Source organism: Silene latifolia, chromosome Y, assembly GCF_048544455.1.
Source record: "Silene latifolia isolate original U9 population chromosome Y, ASM4854445v1, whole genome shotgun sequence".
Taxonomy (NCBI): domain Eukaryota; kingdom Viridiplantae; phylum Streptophyta; class Magnoliopsida; order Caryophyllales; family Caryophyllaceae; genus Silene; species Silene latifolia.
Window position 1 is genome coordinate 138515118 of NC_133538.1, and position 20612 is coordinate 138535729.

Genomic DNA, 20612 nt, shown 5'->3' on the forward strand with positions numbered 1-20612 from the left:
ATGGTATATTTATTAGTATGTTATTTGTCCCACATTTAAAATAATTGAGGTGTTGTGAATATACTACGTATAAATAGTAGATTTGTCCCACATTGAAAGATTAGCATGCGAAAGGTAGGGTGATCTTATGATTATAAATATAAGTCATCCTTGAAACTTGGGAATCAACCCAAAATCTTTTGAGTCACTTAACTATTGTGAAAGAGAGCTCTTAAGAGTTTCTATTATTAACGGTTAAAATTAAAATTTAACAAACTATAATTTTGTTGTCACTAAATTGTATGTTTGCTTATAGTGGCCAAAAACATTGACGAATTTATTTTTTATGCCTTTACGGTGGAATGATAGCAATAAGATGATCATAGGAGTATACATTACATGTGTTTTGTAAAAGAAAGAACATAAAAATGAACTATATGTATCAGTAATTAGAAGACTAATTATTATTATTATTATTATGTAAGACGGTCATATTAATTGAACAAAAAAATTTAAAATGACTAACTTATAAGAATGACATGTGTAAGTAAATTGTCCATATTTGAAGGGTAAGTATATGGTTCAAACAAAATATATACTCCCTCCGTCTCAGTCAATATTTTACATTTGCTTTATTCTCCCTACCAAAATATAGCAAATGTAAATTATTCATTAATTTTACACATGTCTTTGTATTAATCATAAGGGTTATCAAATCATCCTCATTGGCTTACACTTATGATGATTAGTACTTAATAAATTTTGCTAGAATTAGAGATAACAAAGCTTTAGAGGCGCTACTTAATACTTAGAATCAAGCACGTATCAAGAGACCATAAGGGATTAAGATATTTCATTTTTTTTAGAATTATGTCACCCAGATTTGCACTTCGAAACACCTATCTTTATATTAATCATAAGGGCTATCAAAGCGCCCCGATTGACTTACACTTATGATGATTAGTATTTAATAAATTTTGCTAAAATTCGAGATAACAAAGCTTTAGGGGCTACTTAATGCTTAGAATCAAGTACGTATCAAGAGACCATAAGGGATTAGGATATTTCATTTTTTTTAGAATTATGTGACACTCGGATTTGAACTTCGAAAACACCTATTCGATAATGTTCTATAATTTAGTTTTAAAATAATCAAGGTCATTAACCCGTACGAAGTACGAGCTTTCAAACTAGTTAGCTATAACATTCCTGCAGGTTGCATGAATAGAATGAATCACTTAACATCAAATATCGGTCGATTAATAACAGAAAGAACTACCGACAACTGAAGCATAGTTTACTGGATTTTACCTGATGATGAGTAAGATGTTCACATCTAATTCGTTACGTGGAATTGAGGGAGATATGATAAGATTAGTTAGTTAATTTAGGACGTTTTGTTTTTTACTTATCGTCGAGATAATTACAAGGCGTATTATGCAGATGTCAACTAGTGTAATCGGTAAATAGCATAGATCCCGCGCGAATGCGCGGTATTTTAGATAGAAACATTAAAGAAAATAATAATCAAAATGATATTTAACTCAATTTGAAATTTAATTGTAAATTTATTACAATTAATATTTTGTATTAATCGGTGGAAAAGGAAAGTTCATTATAATCCAGATGTAGATATAAGATAATGAAAGCTCAATAACAGATATGTTATAATAAAAGCCTAATTATAGCCAAATTAATTTAGGCGGGAAAATTCTGAGAACTCTTATTCTTTTAGTATAAGGGGGAGCCAAATTAATTTACGCGGGAAAATTCTGAGAACTCTTATTTTTTTAGTATAAGGGGGAAGTATAAGGGGGATGCAAGTTAAAAGAATATTATCCCCTTTTTTAAATGGTATAGAATTATATATTGTATGAAATTAATTAGTATGGTCCAGTTGTAGATATTATGAAGCCCATTTATAGCTTAAATCGAAATTAATCAGGATGGCCTAGTTGTAAATATGATGTTATGAAGCCCATTTATAGCCTAATTCATTTAGGCGGGAAAACTTTAGAGATCTTTTATTCTTTTAGTTTAAGGGGATGTTATGAATGATGATTTTAAAGACCTAGGTTCGAAACCGTTAGTATCAAACTATCAATATCCCTTGTGACTCCCTTTATGATAGGGCATATGTTCAATTAGTTTAGTCAATAAAGTTATGAGAGGTGGTGGTAATCATAACTCGTGTTCGAATCCCGTCAGCATAAAAATCGCCTTTATAGCTCCTTTTACGCAAAAAAGTGAAAAAAAAAAAGTAACAACATTTGCTGTTAGGAGTAAAGTAGGATTTTTTATTTTATTTTTATTTTCAAATTTTCCACTATTTCAAGATAGAGTCATCCCCTACTAATTCCCTTCTAGTTCTACTGGTGTAAATCTATGATCTTGGATTGCTCTAATAGATTATAGGCTAATAGCAATCCGGATAAAACTTTTAGTTTTTTACTTCACTTTGGCTTTTCGTATCACTAGTTGTTGCACCGAGCCGAAGAGTTAAGAACGATAAACACCTAATAGGGGGGGTTGAATTAGGTGTACTTTTTTTAAAGATTTATCTAATCTTGGTTAAATGATAACTCAAGAAGAAAAACAAGTATAATGCTTTGAGAAACTTAATTGATTTTAAGTTCACAAATACGAACAACAGATCAAAGCCACAGTATGGAGGACTATTGCACAGACATGAGTACGTGAATGAAAGTGAGAAACAGTAAAGATAAAAGTGATAAGAGTAAAAGAACAAACAAGACGATGTTTTTAAAGATTGGTTCAGCTTCTACTCCGAAACCTACGTCCAACCGTTATTTTATTTCTTTGTTTAGAAATTTACTCAAACAACTAAACCTCTTACAATTAAAATAACAATCCAACCAACTTTGGTTGCACTCAAACTTAAAGGCACTTAGCTTCAAGAGTATAGTTCTATCTCTTGGTTTACAAAGTCTAGAATCTCATTGTTCACTTAAATGAACTTTGAAGATTTCTAATAAGACCTAAGTATGAGATCAGCGAACAAGTTTGAAAGCCACAGTACTACGAACTGATTCAAGGAGAATTTTGCTTTATAAAAACCGAATGAAGACTTTAATAAAAACAGAAACTTTCAACTTGAAAAAATACTTAAGAAGGTAAAGCTTTGAATGCTAATGTTTAGTATTTTTTCTCAATAAATGCTCTTAAAAGTCTTGAGAATAAATGATAAATAAGGGTTCTATTTATAGAGAAAAGAAGTGTTCATAAGAAGAATCATATGGTACTTCATTTCACTATTTTAATAGTTTTGCAAGATATTTTCTCATTTACAATTATATAAAGAGTACATTCAGTTTGTAAGGCTCAAGAAGAAAATTATTTATCAATGCAAGAAGAGTTTTCAAAAGTTTTTATTGGAACTCACAATTTTGCTATAAATAGAAAAAGTGAACTATCCATTTTCACAAATTCTCATTGAAGACATGACATATCCGTCACAAGCTTGTGACGGATACCACTTTACCTCACAATGTACCCACTTTTTCTCTCTCTACAACACTATTCATGTGGTCCCCTTTCTCCACTAACCTATTTTGTTACCATTTTATCTCACAAAATATCCGCCACAAATGGTAACCCGTCACAAGGGAGACCAATTGATCCATTTTTGGCAAAAAAAAATCAACTTGCACAATTTTGAATTTCTATTTTGAAAACCAAGCTTGTAAGCAAATACTTTCAGAATAAAAGATGTATAAGATGGTATCTTTTGAACAACAAGAAAGTTTGAACACTTTTATTTATTCGAAAGTTTTCTCCTCTAAGTTGAACCAGAAACCACATTAACATGTAATGTGGTTTTGCGGATACTATGAGAAGTCTAAACGAGTTCAATAACGAAGCTTACAACATATGACTAAGTCTAGACCTCCTTGAATCTTGATCATCATTCTTCAGCTTCCTTTGCCTCTTGATTGAAGGATTCAAATCTGCAATTATAAACTAAAAGGATACAATATTAAATGATTAGGAACTTGGCATCACCAATGAAGCATAGTCTAACAGACGTTTAAAGAATGCTCACCAATACAGACTTGGAACCATAACCCTACGTGAAGTTCATTCTTATCAAGAGAGAAAAGGGTTGATTATTAAAAAACTCCCCTTTTATAGGCTTTTTTGTGAACTTGAACAGAATTTCAAGAGTGACCTGCGTTTCTAAAGCCATAATGTCTTAGGCTCTTTAGAAAGCAGCAGACCTTGTAGGTTAATTTGAAGACACTAGTCTGTGTGTCATTAGAGCTTTTAGGAATGAGCAAACAAGACTTTCATTTGATTAACAAGATGTACAAACTAACCCGTCTAGTCACTTAGATTACACTTAAACTTCAAGTATTGAACAAGGTGTATTAGAGCTTTTAGGAATAAGCACAACCTTACCTTGGCATCTCAATGTCTCCCGCAAATTGCGGATTAAAGGGGTGGGATGTTTGCAGCCTTAAACTTGTGTTAGTAACACAAAGAGGTTGTTTAGGAATAACCCAATATGAGAATTGCATTGAAAAAACTGCATTAAAGGACTAATACGTCACAAATCACAATAGAAAGAAGCACGGGTGCAATAACTTAAGTGAGCCAATTTGCTTTATTCCATCATAATTCAAAATCAACGAGTAGACGGTCTTTTGAATTGATTGAAAACTAGTATAGGCCCCGTGCACTGCATGCACGGTGTTTATAGAATTTTACCTTTTAGTATACTATATTGATAGAGTGTCAATTGACAATTTGTTATTTTTTAACGTTTTTCATCATTGTATTTTGATTTGATAGAAAAAAAAAACAATTTAAGTAATACTCATAACATGAAATGTGTATTTTAATGAAAAAAAGTTTTTACACAGATTTAATGATATTGTTTTATTCATACCAAAAAAAATGATATTGTTTTATCTTTTTTTAACGTAGTTACTCTTTTATGCACGGAATTTACTTATTCATGGACTTTTTTCCATAAGTTTTCCATCATCTACCCTTCTAACAAAAAGTTCTCTCTCTTTTCCCCTTTTCTTCTTCATCTCAAAAATTGATTAAATAATTAGTAAAATTCATTAATTATACATCTTAGATCTCATATTAATCAAATAGTAATTTCATGTTAAACTTTGTAAGCATACCAATTAAATGACACAAATTAATTAGGGCTATTGAAATTATTGTCGTGTTGCGGCCGGTTGCGGTGGGAGGCAATACTACTACAAAAATTATCATAGACATCCTACATTTTTAGCAATAGGCATCAGATTTTCTACCGATGCCGAGTTGACACATGTATATTCTCTATGCTTATACATCAGTCTTAAGCTAGGTAGCACCAAAACGGACACGGACACGGGACACGGACACGACACGGACACGGGACACGGCATCCCATGAAATTTAGGACACGGGACACGTTATTTAAATTTAATAAAATATATATTTTTTAGTAATAAACGTTCGATTTTATTTTTGTAAAAGTATTTGATATTAAATTTAAATAAGTTAAAGGAAAACTTGGCCTTGATTTGAACTCGTTTGCATTTCCCAGCCAAACCTGTATTCTAATTAATCTCTTTCGGCGACTCATTTCTTGTCTAAAGAACATCATTCACCCGAAATGATGTCCAAATACGAAGGACACGCGTCGGACACGTGTCAAAATACCATGGACACGCGTCGGACACGTGCCCTTATAAAAGTAGAAAGTTAGACATGGCTTTATAGGTGTCTGACATGTTTAGACGAGTGTCCGACGAGTGTCGGTGTCCGACACGGTGTCGGACACGGGACGGCTGATTTAGAGAAGTGTCCGTGCTACCTAGGTCTTAAGTCTGATGTCTATTTGAAAATAGACATCGGTTTTAATTTTATCTGATGCCTATTGAATGTATACGCATCAGAGTTTTACTAAAAACCGATGTCTATTGCATAAATAGGCATCAGTTTTCAGTTAAGTCTGATGTATATTGTTTTATTTTTAAAAAAAAATGGGTTTATCAACGAATAAACTACATTTCTTTCATTAATGAGGCCAACGTAACTTAACTAGTTTGCAAAATATTGTATGCATAGAATTATTGTATATTTGCAACCAAACCAATCATCCACACACGCTAATGAAGTACATTACATTACTAAACATTCAGAAAATAGTCTGCTCTTAAATCAGGCTTCTCGTCAATTTCAACTTGTGAATATGACATTATATCTTCTTGATTCCTCTACCCCTGTCGCATACAAGATGGCACATGAGAATTCACAGCTACTCATTTTTCAAATGACAATAAGCATTACAAATATCTATGGCCTTTAATTTATCTAATGTCATCTTATTCCGTCATAAAATGCTTGAATGAGAACTAATAAGCAAATATTTAGCTACAATTTTGAGTAATTGACAAACGTCTCCTTCTACTTTAGATTAAACAAACCATTTAATCCAATACAGGTATTCCGACAGAGTATCATAATGATATATACACTCTGTATGTGACTCTTATCACCTAAAAATCTAACCAAGTCCTATATGTGACACAAATAAGTAGTAGTAATACTAAGTACCTGCTAATACTTTAATACCTCTTCCCGCTTTTTCATCTCTTTCCTTGTCATTTCAGCTATAGCTTACGGATCATCATCGTAGGAAATTGAAAATAAAACCATAATATTTTCGTCAACATTTCACTTCAAATAGAAACAAACACTTGATAGATGAAATCTACACATATGACATAATATAATGAAGCAATTTCTTTCATAAGTTTACATCCCAAGTAGTTAAAGCAATAATTATGTTTCAATCTGTCTAAATGAGTATCAGAAGGTCTAAGTTCCGACCCACGTTTTTATTCCACTTGTTGTAATATGAGTATTGATATTCAATGTTGAACAACATAAGAAGATAGAATTGTTTGTTTGTATGAGTCTGATAAACTGATCTTCACTATAAAAAGTCACAGACAGTTTGGTAGCACTCTATGCAGCATCTTTCCATTAGCATCAAATTGCTGGCCGAAAGAAACAAGCAAACAAACTATTTAATACATTTCGTCATGAGGAACACATCAACACACTCACTTTTCCTTCCAACTAAACAAAAAATAAAGAAACAAAGAGATCCAACATGAATTGAGCCGACTCATGACCAAGATTAAGTTGGATAAAGCTAGGAGATTATCCTTCCCTATTGTTTCTTCAGCTAATTTTGGGTTTTCTTCACCAGTGATACAAAAGGTTAATCACAAAACCACACCTAAATTCATTAAAGCTAGGGATTCCCTTCCCCCAAAATTTAATTATTTCAACAAATCACAATCAAATAATAAAGCACGAGATCATGTTAATCTAAAATAAATCAAATCAGTAACCAAAATCCACAAAGAAATTGAAAAAATGAGATGGAGAATAGAAGAACCTGTTTAAAATAGAGAGAAGCGAGTTTGTGACTAGCGGCATTAAAGAGTAACTGAGGAAGCATTTGGCGTCATTCGAATGGTTTGTTGGTGAGTAGACAGCTTTACTGCTTTAGGGTAACTGAGTAAGCATTAGAGAGTAGCTAAGGCTATTGATTCTACTATACAAAGTAGATTATATACAACTAATGTGACAGAACCAAAAGTTCTCAGCTTTATCAACAATGGTTTATATACGCATCTTCTGTTGGGCCAATAGACTTGTTGACTAACCCTAATTGCACATTGGGAATCAATTGAAACTAATACAAAAAATTCAATCGGATAATGAAATGCAAATTTGGGGATTCAAACAATCAACTAAAATAATGATAATAATAACTGAAACCAAACAAGAAAAATTTTAACCGTATTGTATGCAGAAAATTGAATAAAGTTAGAGAACTTTAGAAATGAAGTTAGAGAAAGAGATATGAACTGAAAAATTGAACTAACAAAACTGAAAAATTGAAACCCTCAATTAAGATAAAACGGGTTAGAGGATAAGACAAGCACCTGAAGGAGGAGCAGGCGATTTCGAGGCGCAGTGATGATGGCGGTAGTGATGGAGCAACGATGGCGCGGTGGAGGAATGGATGATACCAGCGATGGAGTAGATGGGTTTTACGAGTGAGAGAAGCGATGTTAGGGTTTTGCAAATGAGATGAGCAGATGGTTTTGAAAATGAGATGAGATGAGGTCTGTGTATGTTAATTTGAGCAATAATTGGAGGAAATTTGGGGAAAAATTTGAGGAATTAGGGAAGGTTTGAAATTTGGGGGAAATATGAAAGGGGAGAGAAGCTGGTAATATGATTACAATAATAGGCGGAGAAAGTGTGACTTGCGAATATAAGTATCAAGATAAGGAGTAGCGTACTAGCGTGAATGAGCTAGTTTTGGGAATTAAATAGACATCAGTGTTTTAATGTCTGATGTCCTTTTTTTTTTTGACAACAATAAACTTTGATTAATAAAACAGTTCAAACTACATAGGTCACCTTAAAGTACAAACAAAGGAACAGAACCAAACCTAAAACTACTTGATACCCAAGTAACAGAAGAAACGGTACAAGTAGTTTCAAGCGAAGAAACAAGACGACTCTTTTTGAACGGTGGATGGTAATGGGCGTCGAACTCGATAAGGTGGACTTCCTTTCGCTTCATTCTCATAATGGCAATTGTCTTTGCTGGTGTACCGCAAAAAGAAACCGACAACATAGACCTTTTCTTTGAAGTGGCGATTCGCGACCCATACAACCTTTAGTGAGGGAACGATCCTTGGGGACTGTGGTAAGCGAAACATCTCGATGACGGCGAACTTGAAGCGGGTGATGAGATCTTAGTTGGATAGGGACAGTCGGAATTAAGTCGAGTCTTTTTATCAACTTGTACCTCAATCTCCTCCTTAACCAATTCATTATTTATAGGTCAAGTCAACATTACTAACATGAGAAAAGCTCTCCGTGGAGGAGAGGAGTTGGGAACTTCTGTTTGTCCCATGAACGACGTCATGGGAGTTCCGTCTGGATAGTTTTAGAGATGAGGGGACGAACCCTCATAAAAGACATGGACCTTGGGTGGTAGAAACCCAAATTCTTTCCATGTAGCAAATTTTCGTAATCTTGAGATGATAAATGAAGTGTGTTATGAGATCGGTTCTGGTTAGTGAAGCGGAATTGAGGAGATTTTGTGGTAGGAGAAGAGGAAGAATTAAAGACCTGTGTATCATTCGATGCTTCATCAGTCACATTGCCACTATCAGAATCCATGGGCTCATCTGGTGAACTAGAAATATCACAAACAGCAGAAGACGTAGCTGAATACGATAAGGTCTTCTTGCCAGTCGCTTCAACTTCAGAACAGAGCGACGATACATTAGTTACAAACATTGTTATCTTTTTCGCCACCGCAAAGAACTTGAGGTTGGAGAGAAGAAACTACTTCCGACTATGAAGAGAAGAACCAAACAGCTTTCCTGCCCGAGCATCATCAGCATTTAAGGAGTCAACGACAACTCGTTTACCATTTTTGTTGATCACTAAAGACTGCTTAATGTCTTCCAGCTCATGTGTAATATCTTTATTATTAGGCTCAATCGACCTTGCTTCCTCCAAAGTAGTACATGCTTCCGATAACCTGTCCAATTGTTTAAGGGCAACAGCCTTACGAAAAAGAGCTTTAGCATGTCGTGGAAAGAAGTGCAAAACCATTGAGCAATATGTCAAAGCGACCTCAGGAGCCTGAAGCTTGTTCGCACACGCGGCCAAATTTAAAAACAAAGAAACAACGAGCGGCAAAGTTGCATTTAAATCAAGTGCACTTTTTGCTTTGAGAAACGAACTGAGTAAACGGCATGCCTTATCATAACAATCACCCGCCTGATCAAACTGATGTTGGCGAAAAAGGTTATTGCCCAAATCTTTTAGAGCTTGAATTTGAGAAGAAGATGAAAAGTTCAACTGGTTAAGGACCTTCAAAAATTCAAATTCCTCATCCGACAACTTCTCATTACCATAAATAAGGACGAAGTACTCAAAAAACTCGGTAGCGGAAAAGGAAGAAGAAGTTGAAAAGGACGACATATTTTAACTACAGAGGTAAACTCTAAAAAAAACCAACTACGAAAAGTTAAGCAAAGTAGGTGAAAGAAGGTAAAAACGAATAGTGAAAGCTACTACAACCAACCATCCACACAACACCAACCCAATCACACGACCTCCGACAAACACTTGACCAAAGTGAAACAAACCAAAAAGACACCACCTCCAGCAACAGCCTCGACAACCTCTAAGAAACAGGACTGCCCCACATAAGAAGAAAACCAAGAAATAGCTGAGTTCCGAAAAAAAATGTAGCTACAGCCAAACTCCCAGAAGGAGTCGGAACCCACCACAAACCAAACACTGGAGCACGACAAACTCGGAACACACAAGTCCCTTCAAGACAACAAACCCTTGGTTGACGAAACGAAACGGATGTAATCAACAGACGATATGTAAATACTGAAATAGAGATCAAAATTAACAACCAGAAGTAAACCATTTAAGACAAAGATTTGTGTTGTGATTTGAATGAACTAAAGCACTTTGAAACAGCTGAAAACGCAGAAAACACAAAACAATTCTGCATCTAAAGAACAGTAGGAACTCAAAACCCCGAAACTGAATTATCAGAATATAGCACAAATCAGAGAAATCAAGCTTGAGGACTTAAAAAGCATAGGTACAAGTAGAATTCGGAACCGGAACCCTTGGAAGAAACCAGACACAAACCAAAAGCACATAAACCCTTCAAAAACAGATAAAGACGAAAACGAACCGTCATATTGAAACCAGGCAGTCAAAGAAATATGCAAGAAGCCCGATAACGACGGAAACACCTTAAACCAAAGCTCTGATCATCTAAACAAATAGAGGCTGAAGAAAGGTGGGTCGAAAAACGGAAAGAGGAGGGAAACAAACTTCAGTCAAGCGTTTGAGGCCGTCGGAGATAAGCCGAATCTCCGGCGGCGCCGGAGGTGCGAAAGGGAGGTCAGGAGGATGGCAGTGGTAGTAGATCTAGGGTTTCTTAAAGGGGGAGGAAAAGGGAGAGAGAGAAGAGAAAGCTTTTTTTAGTGAGAGAAGCACCTTTGTCTGATGTCCTTTTAATGGTACGTTAATAGACATCAGTTTTTTAAAACACGGATGTATATTCAAATGTATAGACATCGGTTTTTTTATAATATCTGATGTCTATGTTTATACATCAGTTTTTTTAGAATATTCGATGTCTATTAAGTGATGTCTATATTGGTTTTTCTAGTAGTGCAAGAGAGGGGTGGTCGTGAAGAGTGGTCCGGTCATTCTGGTCGGGTCTTGGTGGGGTGGCCGGGTCTTGGTGGGTGCTCCAACCTTGGTGGATTCTCCGGCTGAATTGTATTGTTGTGTTAGGGAAGGTGGTAGTACGGGATTGGTCGGTTCACTTTATGGTGGGGACGACTCACCGGTCCAGTGGGTGGTGTCGGTCGATGGTGGCGGCATGGTGATGGTAGCAGGGGAGGGGATTGGGTAGGGAGTTACATATGTTTGTTTCTCTCTCTTTTTTTTTTTAAATGTTTTGTAATTTTTGTTAAATGACAAGGGTATAATGGTCATTTTTGTCCATGATTAAGTAAATTATGTTCATGAATGAGCATCACCCTTTTTTAGTAGCATATCTTTTAGCTACAACTTATCTTATCGAGAACGAAATTTTTATCATAAAAAAACCTAGAAAAAATCTTACATAAGGAACTATATTGAAATAGGAAAGAAAATAAGAGATTATATCAAAATAAGGGAAATATTTTAGGCGGGAAAACTTTGAGTTTTTTCTATTCATTTAGTATATAGGGGATTTTCTCAATTGATTTTTTTATATTTTTGTTTAATATATGGAGAATTGCAGACATACGATTTGCAAAATTTCGAGATTTCAAGATTTGGAATATATATGAAACCATATAAGATTAGTGAAAGATGGTCTTATGAGATCTGGTAAATTTGAAGATATTTTTTCAAGATATATTATTTGATGTTGAAGTTTGTATAAAGGGTTATTTTTAGTAATTATATATTTAGTGTATGCAATAATTTAATTATAGCAATAATTGTCTTATGAGCTTGCAGATTTGGCCTTGTTAATATATCTTGAATTAATGAGATAATTCAAGAAGGACGTGTATTAGAGACGGATTATAATAATCTAGAATTTTAAGTAATCTTATCAGTAAATTTGCTAAGAGCTTGATTAATCAACGTAGTTTATTTTCGCAGTACACATTTACTCATTTCAGTATATTTTGCCTCAAACTTTCCATTTTCCTACCCTTGACTAAAAAAACATGAACTTAATTCTCTCTATAGTGAACACAACTCTTATCAAAATAACAAATTTCTTCAATTATATATGATAATTTGGGTGTTAAATAAGTATTTAATTTGCTAATTATAATCTTATTATTAATTAAATTAACGCTTTTTTACAATTTTGATGTCTTTTGTCATTAATTTAGGGGTTCGGTTGAAATTAATTTAGGGATTGGGCTAATTAATGATGTAAGGATGATGGAGGATGGTGGAGGATAGTGGCAGGCGTTGACTGCATGGCAAAGGAGCGGCATCACCGGCAGGAGAAGCAAACGTCACTAACGAGATCGGAGGGAGAGAAGGGTCCGGCTAGGGGTGAGGAGAAGGTGCGCCGGTTGGCTGGTACATATTGGGTCGCCTCTGGTCGCCGGTGAAGGGAACGACGGTGGTCTGGTGGTGGGGCGGTGTGTGTCCGAGGTAGTGGTGGACGGTGGTGGAGCCATGGAAGATGGGTGTTACGTGAAGTTTGCTTGCAATTTTTTTTTTCTTTATTTGATGTGTAGTACACATGAGTCATGGCAGTACATTTCGAGATGTAAATGAGAGGGGTAGTATGGGAAAGTTGTACTGTAATGAGTAAAATTTGTATTGCGAAAATCAATACCCTTAATCAATACTATATATTAAATCCAGAAACCAAGGGACTTTAATGTAATTAAAGAAATTTATACACATTAATTATACTATATAGTTTTAAATCACTAACACCGTGTGATGGACCCGATTAAGGATCTCAATGCAAATATTAAATAGTTTGGGTTAAAATTAAATTATATAGAAGCTTGACAATTTTTCTAAACATTTGCGAGAGATTAAAACATGATCAATTTCCTTAAAATAAAATAATTAGTTAAAATGGTCAATTTCCTTAAAATAAAATAATTAATTAAGATGGTCAATTTCAAGGAAACTAAAAGAAACAAGATGCTTGCTAATTTTCCTAAATATTTATAGAAGACTAGAAGATGGTCAATTTCCTTAAAATAAAATAATTAATTAGAAATCTATGCAATTTTATTAAACTTTATTATAGTTTATTAGATGTATAGAGATGTTAATTATTTTAAATAAAAAAATATAATATAAGTTGGTTATAATAATTCAAGTTAGATTCCATAATATACAATATTGTATAATCCTTTCGATTTGATTTAATGCATATATATAGTATATTTATATAAATATATAATTCTCTTAAAATTGCATGCCTAAGTAGTAAAAGTAATTTCGTCAGTAAGGAAAAGAATTGTAGTAACATTGGATATAGTTATATGATAGTAATGACTCATTTGAATAGTAAAAGTAACAATATTATTAGCGAGATTAGTGAAAGTAGTAGAAACAATAACGGAAGTAGTAAAATAATCAATATTAATGCGGCAATAGTGAAAGTAACAATAATTACGGCGGGAGTAGTGAAATTATCAATATTAATGCGGCAGTAGTGACAGCAGTAACAATATTTACGGCGAGAGTAGTGAAATTATCAATATTAATGCGGCAGTAGTGAGTTAGTGACAGCAGTAACAATATTTACGGCGAGAGTAGTGGAAGTAACAATGATTACGGGCAAGTAGTGAAATGTTATTACTATTGTTTCATTAATAAGAGTAAAATATTAATAGCGGGAGTAGTCAATTTGTCTCAAAATTTATTTCATCGTAATTTTAAGATATGTCTTAGAAAAATATATTAATGATAAATTTATGGGTTATGTAATTTTAGGTAATTTTATTTAATGAAAAAAAAATAAAAATTAATGGTAAGTAGAGGTAGCCCGGGCGAAGCCGGGCACCAATACTAGTCAATATCTATCTATATTATTAAAGGAAGCTTTTTTCGAGCGATTATGGAGAGTCCAGTTTTTGCGAATTACCTACGACCAAATTCTATCTAAAATTAGTTAGTTATAATTAAAGTATACAACAAAAAGTTATCCTCTCATTTATTACGTATGACATAACTCTTATTATTATTATTATTATTATTATTATTATTATTATTATTATTATTGTTATTATGTAATTGAATTGTTCACAAACTACTATTTTATGAGAATAACAATACTACTCAAACATAATCACCTAAATGTGCATATATAATTCCTTATCGTCTCACAAAACCGTGATTAGTCTGCATGTTTGTTTGTTTTTCTATTCTTACTTTTTTGTTCACTAATTGCATACTTTCGATTTTGATTTGCAGGGAATATGAACAATTGATAAAGGAATCATTATTCACAATTCTACTTTGCATTGAACATACTCCGAGAACAGTACGTAGCCTTGCAAACTGATGAACGTCTTACGCCTGATAATCAGTGTTGGTTATTATTAATTGTGAGAAAGTTTTTTGTTTGCGTGATTTCTTATCCTTTTAGTGTTGTTGCTAAAGCTAACGTTAGTTTTAGTTATGTATATATGGTTTGTTAAATCAATGCATGCTTTACTGAGAATTACTTTAATTTTCAATAGCAATTTATAATTAGTTAATCTTAATCATTCCCGTGTTCACGTATTCATCCTCCGATATGTTAATTAAATATATATGTCTTGCCTAATTGGTTTAACTTTTACACTCTCGTCTTAATCATGCAGACAAACGACTCGGAGTTTCGGACTAATGAAGATGCATATAAGAATCTTACCGTCACAATAACAAAACCCCACAAGTACGTAGCTGAAATAGCTACTACAATTATGAAGTTAGTCATACTTTATATATAAACTAACGATTTTAAAAAGATACTACAGATTATTAAGTTTTTGTATACTGCAATTTGAGTATACCAAAAACTTCATTTCGTCTTATGGTAAAACTATCGTACCTATAAAAGTGATCATAATCTTTTCGTTTTCCTATTAGGAAGCGACAAAAAATTTTCATCCGTAACTCCGTTATCCTATTTATTAGAGGAAGGAAAAGAACATTACATACTAGCAGTAGTAGTGTAGTACATACGTAAATATTTGTCCCACGATGACAATAATACGATATACACAATAATTCTTTTTAAATAAGTGGTGTACTGTGCACATTTACATAATGCTTCCTCACAAAAATTGTCTAAAAGATTATAATACGATATACACAATAATTCCTTTTTATGCTAACATTGTTTGAAGCTGTATCAACTTCAATCTCTTAAAATTATAACCAGACTAATAAAAGTAAAAGTGATCAATAATAATTTAAATGGAAATTCACAACGATGATAACGTAAATGTGCCAATTTTTCTTTTGGATATCGTGTTCAAAGCTCAAATCTCATAATAAATAGCTACTGTGCGTAGAAACTAAAAAAACGTAAGTAGTGGCATATGGCATCAATGGAATTTTACATCTAAAATATGTAGCCGTGAAACACATTATTAATGTCGGCTTCTACGTAATGTTTGTGACTTATAATTGGTGGGAATTGGAGGTTAGTACGTAAAACAAAACAAATTACGCAAAATGCTCAATTTAAATGTTATCAATCTTTTTTCTATCAATCGTCTTAAGAAGCACACTATAGATAACTTGGATTTGGTCAAATATAGGACTTTAATATGTAATTTCAAAAAATCAACCTAATATAAAAAACATAGTTTGATCAGCAATGTAATATAGATAAACGTTTTGTAATGGTTGTTGTATAACTATTACCTACCGGGTATAATGAAATAGGAATTTAAATAGAATCCATGGCATCTCATATTTCCTACGTTCCGATCATTTTTTTTAACTTTGTCTTTGACATAAAAAACCAAAGAGAGGGAAGGGGATCATTTGGGAGTATATCCTATTGCAAGTCGTTGAAGGGAAAATTAATGAGAAAACATAATTCTATTAGGCTCGAGCATCGCATACTACTTATATAAAGGAGAATTAATTCGAGCGATAACAAATAATCCAACAATTGCAAATTTATATTAATCTTCGAGTGGTTTCATTTAAAGTTCAAGTGATATGACCAGTCTGATTTTTAAGAGAATTATTGTGAGAGAAAAAAAAACAGACCGAAAGTGTGTCTCCGCCTTATTGACTTTAAAATTTGAACGTATACATATATTATCTATATTTTTATTAGATAAGCATAAGAATTTGATCTGAGGTTGAAATATTCAATCGCATTGTCAAAATAAATTAAAGTACACAATTACAATAGCCTTTACAAGATGGCCCGTGCATTGCACGGGCATTAAATCTAGTATATAACTAAAGGAGGCTTTTTTTTCTAATTATACTATCAGCATTAGAATTAGGAGATAATTAATTGCTTACAATTTTTCTATTATAATTAAGAATATAATTTTCCTATTAGAAATGAGAATTAATTAATTAATTTATAATTTTTCTATTAGGAATAGGAAATAAATTAACAATTTATTAAGGCTTTTTTTTCTTAATTATACTATTAGAATTAGGAGATAATAACTATTTAAAAATTTTCTATTATAATTAGGAGTATGATTTTCCTTAGAAATGAGAATTAATTAATTATTTTACAATTTTATTATTAGAAGCAGGAAATAAATTAATTATCTACAATTTATTAATATTAAAAAATTATTCATTAGTATTTGTTCACTTTTTTATTAAATTAGAAGGAAAACAAACCTTTGATATATTTATAATATCAACAACTTCCGATTAAAAAAATGAGGTATTATGAGGCTAAAATGCCTTAGGCTGAACTGGGTTGTGATAAATGTGCATGCATAATACGTACTACATGGAAATTACTCATGTAAAGAGTAAAATGAACGCTGAAATATGCCCCTACGTCTTTTTTTATTGCTAATGTCATATTTAATTATACATAATACGAAGTTTATTTTTCAAATGTTATAAGTATTTCTCCTACTAATTTTAAAGTTATTTCCCTCACAATACACTTCAACTTTATATTGATAATTTATCATATTATGACAAATGAGTAAATTGTTTTGAAAAACTTTATTGTGCGATTGTTTTACAATTTAAAGTAAAAATGGTACCACGAGTAATAAAATAGATTTAAATGAGGCTTGATGGTAAATTAGATACATTAAAAAAAGTCATGAAAAACACATAAAAGGGTAAGAGTAGTTTTTCCCTAACATAGTGAAGACCGTCTCTCTCAAGCTTTTCTTCTGACAAATTTACATGCATAAAAAACGGTACTATTGAATTATATGGAGCAAACTAATTATTGTTGATGCTATAATTTTTTTTTTGGTGTAAATTGAGCACATCATCACTATAATTTAGGGAGAGATATGAATTGGGGAAGGGTGAGACATATTCGTCATGCATAATACGATGGTTTAACCACCTTTAGGCAAAAATATAAAAAAAATGAAAAAAAATTTAAAACTAAAAGGGGGTCACGTACTTGCCAACTCTTCTATAGTTCTCTACTGCATTAATATTCTCATAAAGTTTATGACATTTATTTCATATTAGTAAAAAAAATGATTATACTGATTCGTGCAATTTGTGATTTATAACTTTTAGCTAACTTATTTGAACTTGCTTAAATTTATATATTTTAAATGAAGAATATTAATTATAAATATGATAAAGGTAAAGTTTGATCTTTAATTTCCTCGGAGATAAAAAAAATTCAATTTTTATTTTCTTATAGTATACTAATGAAAGGTCATATTGTAAACCGGAAAATTACACCACAATCTACTATTTTAATATGTCGATGATCAACACTCAGATAGCACATTTGTTATTTAAATAGTGTAAAACCTCTCAAAATGCTAAAAAAAAAATGTTCAATCTGTCGTTATCAAACAAAACCTAAGTTTCTGCATTTTTTTTTTCTCATGTTCAACTTAATCTTTACAGGATGTAAAAATGATGAAGTTCAGAAAGTAGCGGTTAGTGTTCTGTTAGTTAGATGGACTTTTCAAGAGAGAGATGAAAGCTTTGCATTTTAGACTGTTTTATGTGTGAACCGAAGGGATTAAGTAGTGGGATCAAGGTTGTTTTGAGTGGGAATGAGGTTGATTGCGACGAGTTGGTTGACTAAAGTTTTTTCCTTACTAGATCTAGAAAGGGGATAATAATTATGAGATAATAAAATTTGAAGAAAAAAGGACAATAAAAATGAGATGGAGGTAGTAAGATTTATTTATGCAAAATGAAATAAATAGCAAAGTTCATGTATATACACTACAACAAGTTCCTTACTTTCTCGACGCTTTTTAAAGCAATTCTCGACGCTTAAAAGCGTCGCCATTTTATATCTCGACGCTTCAAAAAGCGTGGGCTTTTGGGGTGTCAGGAATTTCAGACGCTTTTTCCCGTCAACCTTGGCGACGCTATTATGTGTCACGAGTGACGACGCTTTTTAGTGTCAGGATTTTTCATCACTTCTTTGCGTCGAAATTAGAAACTTCTCCACGCTTTTTTTCATAAATAATTTTTTTCCACTACTATTGTTTTCGTCACTATAACAACTGTTCTAAATCATATAGATTCATAGTGTATATGAAGAAAACGATAATTAGACTAGAACATATTCAAACAAAATTTTATAAACATAAAATTACATTATATTATCAACAACTTAAATACATACATTAACATACAACATTGTTATTATACATCTGTCTAAAGTAGAAATACATTATGTCCATAAATCTAAGATATGTCCATCTATCTCTTCAACAATCAAAGCCTCCCACTGCAATCTCGCTTCAACTTCTTGTCTAATTATCATTAGTCCTCACATTAGTAACCATTCCTTGTCAGTCTACATAGCACACCATTAATCTGATTTATATTGTAGTTGAAGGAAAAAAAACGCAAATTGCTAGAGAAGTATATTAGAGTCGATAAACATTAAAACCTCTATGGATCGAAATAGCACCTGATTTAGTAGAATAAGTTTGGAGAATGAATATAACAATCTCAGGCCAGATAAATTTCGATACTCATGTGCGCCATTAGCATCTCCTGCCACTTTGATATTTTCTGCGAGGTTTGCTCTCAGAGACTCAGACGTACATGCAAATCACATGAAAAAGAGACAGTTTCAGTAGGTACACGGTATATATCAGTATGATAGTGAAGAATCAGAAAAGGAAAATATTACTTATGTAGAAGACAAGAGAACAAAAGCAAGTTGCAATACTTATTAAACATATCTGATCAACAAAATTTTACATCTCACATAAATTATACAAAAAGTAAGTTACATTTCATGCGGAAAAGAAATGATATTTTCATATTAAGGAAAAGAGACATCTCTTTTACAAGGATTAACTAGTCTCTCTTAAGACGGATATATCCGTAGGTTTAAACGAGACAAATAATTTACCACTTGTATGGATAAGACAAACATCTTGCTATTCCCTAGACATTTTACTTGTCTTATTTAGCATATTTGACTCATTTTAAGTTTAAGGCGGATGCCTCCGTCTTAATCAATAAAGCAACCTGGAAAATAAACTGACCAACGATTTACTACAAGAAAGTGCTCAAATAGTTTTCATTATTGTTCAAAGACAACTATTTTAGTCACATTTTTGCTAGACTGATACTAATTTAAAACTAGAAGCATTACGAATTCTGCATTTTTGGAACATTAAAAAAGTCACTGTTTTACTTTGACACATGACACATAATGACTTTGAGTGTCCACCCCAAATCCTATAATTGCAAGAATGAATCATACACAATTGCCGCTACTCATATAACTTGTATGTCTAAAGTATAAACGGTTAGATTCTAGATAATATGAACTAGTATCCTATAGGCAATCCAACAACGACAAGAACATCATCAGAGCCTTAATTCCAAAATGATTTGGGGTCGGCTGACATGAATCATCTTTTAGAACCGTCCATGGGTGATCGCACACCTCAAAATGCGAAAATATAGAAAAAGAAAAGTGAAAAAGAGTGAAACATAATCCAAACATGGATGGGGATTAAATTGAAGCAGAAACTCTAAAATGATGTTAGCATGCGATTTACCAGGCTTCAAAAGAGAATCATTAGAGCAACTATGAATGCTTACCTCTATTGCATCTGGCATCAGAGGAACATGAGCAGAATATAGATGGAAATAGAGAGACCTCAAGGTGTAACTTTTCACATCAAAAAACTAATGAGGGATAGATGCTTGCCTCTCATTAAACACCCTGTGAGAGAGAGCGATAAAGGATGGATTCGAGAGATTAGAGCCGAGTTAAGTTTTCCCTGCTAGAATACTATGTTCTTAAGTATGCCCTTTGCCTTGAGATAGTCTGCTGCGCTTTTGTGGATCAAGTTAAACCGAGTTCTTTTCAG

General features: G+C 32.7%; 1 long non-coding RNA gene across 2 annotated transcripts; it reads right to left on the bottom strand.

Moving 5' to 3' along the window:
* Positions 1-5992: 5992 nt before the first annotated feature.
* LOC141634301 (uncharacterized) lies at positions 5993-8290 on the bottom strand. Of its 2 annotated transcripts, none has more exons than XR_012539033.1 (4): positions 7968-8290; positions 7415-7533; positions 6562-6623; positions 5993-6227 (listed from the first exon to the last, which is right to left on the bottom strand). It is a non-coding gene; the product is annotated as an uncharacterized LOC141634301 (long non-coding RNA). The 2 variants fall into 2 exon arrangements; XR_012539034.1 differs by having other exon boundaries at positions 7415-7519; positions 7968-8289.
* Positions 8291-20612: the final 12322 nt, after the last annotated feature.